Raw genomic sequence first — 5,000 nt, forward strand, 5'->3', positions numbered from 1 at the left:
CAGTAAAGAATCCAATCCTGTGATTCACAAGGACCGCGTTGCGGTCTACTGAACATCATGCTCCTCTTCATGTTTAGAAAAAATATGTCCAATTGTATTTGTTGAAACAAAAAACACTTGTGCCCTCTCTGAGGCTCGAACTCAGGACCTTCAGATTATGAGACTGACGCGCTGCCTACTGCGCTAAGAAGGCTGCGATTTTATGATTTGTTGATGAAGATTATGTGACACAACTCCACACTCAAAACTCCAGAGAGAATACGATCCATCTGAAAAGCTTCACTTGAATGTATAGTGTTTTGTACTTCAGATGTCTTCCATTCATCAATCAAGAGTCCCATCCTTCGATGCTTGAATTTTGAGCTAGTTATTTTGATATGCTCCAAAACAGGTAAGATGCCACAAACTTCCAACCCCTCCCTCGCTGGATATATACCTAACTCTTTTCAGCCCTTTTTTCTTACCAGTTTTTAATTCTCCTCCCCCAAAGTCCCTTTTGTAAGCAGGTCGCTTTTTTTCCCATTTGCAGAGAGTTTTGCTCCTTTCCTATATATATATGCATGATTAATTATGTGTTTCCACTTCCATCATTTAGTTTTCTTGTGTGCGTTCAGCCGGTTTCGTTATACTCGCTGCTTACATCGCTTATGTCAGGTTTGTATTATGTCACAGTTTGTTATGCTGTTATTTGACATCAGATCTCATGCTGATCTGCTTGCGGCTGGTGACAGGTAGCATGCCACAAAAACAAACCCCAAACTACATCATTATCACACCTGTGAGGCACACGGTTCATGAAGAGAGTCCAAACGCGCCCTCTAGTAACAGAGCAAGGTAACTGCCGGCCAGGTCAAGAAGGGTGGACGGGGCTGGGTTATGCAGATGAACTCCCAGAAGTTCCCAGACTGAACCCAAGAGGATTCCATCCTCCAGAACGCTTTATCCAGCCCATTAAAGCATCCAGCGGGCCACAGGAACATCCAGGAAGGCCAATCCAGGCTTTGCTCCTGAAGGAACTGTAGTTCAAAACCCACCCTCATTTAAAAGTGGCCAGGGTTCCTCCTAGCTTTTTGGTCTATAGAACCTGGCCGTTCGTGGCCGTTCGTGGCCAGTGAGGGAAAGTTGAAAGCTGCATTCCCTGCTGTGTGATTTAAACACAGCCAGGCTCACAAGGGCACTTTTATTATGCCGAAGGAGGGCCTTGCAGACTGTCCATGCCTGAGCCGCAACTGTGCCTGCGTTCCCCAGAGCCTTTCGTGGGCACAGGGGCAAGACAATCACCAGAAACAGAAGTGTCGAAATTGGCTGCATCCCCTTGTGCTACCCCTCTTTGCCTCTTTTCGCATTTGCCTTTCATGCAGTCGCCTCACTATTTGGCCGCTAGGCTTGGGTGCCCCACCTGTCTTTTCTAGAGTTTATTTTGTGAGAGACTTTAAACATACTCCAAGGGTCTGCTTGAAGACCTCTCAAGTCCCTCACACAGCCAGAAAATACATTTTGAAATACTTGCTCATTCTCTGAAACTGCCCTCATGTAAACCTGCCCCACTGCATCTAACACCATAAAATGTACCATCCTTATTTCCTGAATCTTTGCTCAAAGACCTACGTTGGCTCTATCAGTATGCGCCCATGCTATCCCAACCAGCAACCTTATCATTTTAAACTGCCCCACCTCTATTCGAAAGAACCTGTTTGTTTGAACTGACCCCTCTTTTCCCCACTGGTTGGCCCCACTTACCTTTTTCTTTCCTTTACAGATTACGGCCTGGGTACCCTGGGCTTATCCGGACCAACTACAGAGCCATAACGCCACTAGGGCGGCGATGGACACTGCACGGAGGCTTATTAATATGAAAAACCATAGCAGGGTTCGTGCGGCATCAACCTTATATGCACAACCATGTTTTGCCATTAGTTCATAGTGCACCTGATGGGCTCTGGAAGGCACAAGGAGAAGGCGTGGGAACACAGGGCCAGAAAGTTTGCACAGGGACTGCTTACATTTGCAAAATACCAAACATTGTACTCATTCTGTCAACGTTTTTGAAAAGTTATTACCTGAAACATAAGAGGCCTGCCTTCTCTGAGGAAAGAACTCAGGACCTTCAAATTATGAGACTGACGCGCTGCCTACTGCACTAAGCAGGTTCGGCTGGAGTATGTTTGGAGAACCTGGTGGAGAAACAGATCCAAGACCACGCTACTCACAAAGTGCAGATAGAAATATTCAAATAAAATGCAGCTAGCCCCATTGGTTCTATGGTATTTTGCGATCATATTTCTTTTCTGCGTCAGTAAAGAATCCAATCCTCTGATTCACAAGGACCGCGTTGCGGTCTACTGAACATCATGCTACTCTTCATGTTTAGAAAGGATATGTCCAATTGAATTTGCTGAAACAAAAAACACTTGTGCCCTCTCTGAGGCTCGAACTCAGGACCTTCAGAATATGAGACTGACGCGCTGCCTACTGCGCTAAGAAGGCTCTGCTGGAGTATTTTTGGAGAACTTGGTGGAGGACCAGATCTGAGACAACGCTACTCACACAGTCCAGATAGAAATATTAAAATAAAATGCAGCTAGCCCCATTGGTTCTATGGTATTTTGCGATCATATTTCTTTTCTGCGTCAGTAAAGAATCCAATCCTCTGATTCACAAGGACCGCGTTGCGGTCTACTGAACATCATGCTACTCTTCATGTTTAGAAAGGATATGTCCAATTGAATTTGCTGAAACAAAAAACACTTGTGCCCTCTCTGAGGCTCGAACTCAGGACCTTCAGATTATGAGACTGACGCGCTGCCTACTGCGCTAAGAAGGCTCTGCTGGAGTATTTTTGGAGAACTTGGTGGAGAACCAGATCTGAGACAACGCTACTCACACAGTCCAGATAGAAATATTAAAATAAAATGCAGCTAGCCCCATTGGTTCTATGGTATTTTGCGATCATATTTCTTTTCTGCGTCAGTAAAGAATCCAATCCTGTGATTCACAAGGACCGCGTTGCGGTCTACTGAACATCATTCTCCTCTTCATGTTTAGAAAGGATATGTCCAATTGAATTTGCTGAAACAAAAAACACTTGTGCCCTCTCTGAGGCTCGAACTCAGGACCTTCAGATTATGAGACTGACGCGCTGCCTACTGCGCTAAGAAGGCTCCGTTGGAGGCTCTTTGGATAACCTGGTGGAGAGCATGATTTGAGACCACGCTACTCACAAAGTCCAGATAGAAATATTCAAATAAAACGCAGCTAGCCCCAATTGGTTCTTTGGTATTTGGCAATCATATTTCTTTTCTGCGTCAGTAAAGAATCCAATCCTGTGATTCACAAGGACCGCGTTGCGGTCTACTGAACATCATGCTCCTCTTCATGTTTAGAAAAAATATGTCCAATTGTATTTGTTGAAACAAAAAACACTTGTGCCCTCTCTGAGGCTCGAACTCAGGACCTTCAGATTATGAGACTGACGCGCTGCCTACTGCGCTAAGAAGGCTGCGATTTTATGATTTGTTGATGAAGATTATGTGACACAACTCCACACTCAAAACTCCAGAGAGAATACGATCCATCTGAAAAGCTTCACTTGAATGTATAGTGTTTTGTACTTCAGATGTCTTCCATTCATCAATCAAGAGTCCCATCCTTCGATGCTTGAATTTTGAGCTAGTTATTTTGATATGCTCCAAAACAGGTAAGATGCCACAAACTTCCAACCCCTCCCTCGCTGGATATATACCTAACTCTTTTCAGCCCTTTTTTCTTACCAGTTTTTAATTCTCCTCCCCCAAAGTCCCTTTTGTAAGCAGGTCGCTTTTTTTCCCATTTGCAGAGAGTTTTGCTCCTTTCCTATATATATATGCATGATTAATTATGTGTTTCCACTTCCATCATTTAGTTTTCTTGTGTGCGTTCAGCCGGTTTCGTTATACTCGCTGCTTACATCGCTTATGTCAGGTTTGTATTATGTCACAGTTTGTTATGCTGTTATTTGACATCAGATCTCATGCTGATCTGCTTGCGGCTGGTGACAGGTAGCATGCCACAAAAACAAACCCCAAACTACATCATTATCACACCTGTGAGGCACACGGTTCATGAAGAGAGTCCAAACGCGCCCTCTAGTAACAGAGCAAGGTAACTGCCGGCCAGGTCAAGAAGGGTGGACGGGGCTGGGTTATGCAGATGAACTCCCAGAAGTTCCCAGACTGAACCCAAGAGGATTCCATCCTCCAGAACGCTTTATCCAGCCCATTAAAGCATCCAGCGGGCCACAGGAACATCCAGGAAGGCCAATCCAGGCTTTGCTCCTGAAGGAACTGTAGTTCAAAACCCACCCTCATTTAAAAGTGGCCAGGGTTCCTCCTAGCTTTTTGGTCTATAGAACCTGGCCGTTCGTGGCCGTTCGTGGCCAGTGAGGGAAAGTTGAAAGCTGCATTCCCTGCTGTGTGATTTAAACACAGCCAGGCTCACAAGGGCACTTTTATTATGCCGAAGGAGGGCCTTGCAGACTGTCCATGCCTGAGCCGCAACTGTGCCTGCGTTCCCCAGAGCCTTTCGTGGGCACAGGGGCAAGACAATCACCAGAAACAGAAGTGTCGAAATTGGCTGCATCCCCTTGTGCTACCCCTCTTTGCCTCTTTTCGCATTTGCCTTTCATGCAGTCGCCTCACTATTTGGCCGCTAGGCTTGGGTGCCCCACCTGTCTTTTCTAGAGTTTATTTTGTGAGAGACTTTAAACATACTCCAAGGGTCTGCTTGAAGACCTCTCAAGTCCCTCACACAGCCAGAAAATACATTTTGAAATACTTGCTCATTCTCTGAAACTGCCCTCATGTAAACCTGCCCCACTGCATCTAACACCATAAAATGTACCATCCTTATTTCCTGAATCTTTGCTCAAAGACCTACGTTGGCTCTATCAGTATGCGCCCATGCTATCCCAACCAGCAACCTTATCATTTTAAACTGCCCCACCTCTATTCGAAAGAACCTGT

At 45.3% G+C, this 5,000-nt stretch overlaps 5 non-coding genes across 5 annotated transcripts; all 5 read right to left on the reverse strand.

Annotated features, from left to right (window-relative positions):
* Positions 1-120: 120 nt before the first annotated feature.
* On the reverse strand, positions 121-193 carry TRNAM-CAU (transfer RNA methionine (anticodon CAU)). Its single transcript has one exon. It is a non-coding gene; the product is annotated as a tRNA-Met (tRNA).
* Positions 194-2,414: 2,221 nt separating this feature from the next.
* Positions 2,415-2,487, reverse strand: TRNAM-CAU (transfer RNA methionine (anticodon CAU)). The gene has a single exon. It is a non-coding gene; the product is annotated as a tRNA-Met (tRNA).
* Positions 2,488-2,751: 264 nt separating this feature from the next.
* TRNAM-CAU (transfer RNA methionine (anticodon CAU)) lies at positions 2,752-2,824 on the reverse strand. The gene has a single exon. It is a non-coding gene; the product is annotated as a tRNA-Met (tRNA).
* Positions 2,825-3,088: 264 nt separating this feature from the next.
* TRNAM-CAU (transfer RNA methionine (anticodon CAU)) lies at positions 3,089-3,161 on the reverse strand. Its single transcript has one exon. It is a non-coding gene; the product is annotated as a tRNA-Met (tRNA).
* Positions 3,162-3,426: 265 nt separating this feature from the next.
* On the reverse strand, positions 3,427-3,499 carry TRNAM-CAU (transfer RNA methionine (anticodon CAU)). Its single transcript has one exon. It is a non-coding gene; the product is annotated as a tRNA-Met (tRNA).
* Between the last annotated feature and the right edge of the window lie 1,501 nt (positions 3,500-5,000).

The sequence above is a fragment of the Ambystoma mexicanum genome, chromosome 4p (genome assembly GCF_040938575.1).
Source record: "Ambystoma mexicanum isolate Mex_15411 chromosome 4p, UKY_AmexF1_1, whole genome shotgun sequence".
Lineage (NCBI taxonomy): Eukaryota > Metazoa > Chordata > Amphibia > Caudata > Ambystomatidae > Ambystoma > Ambystoma mexicanum.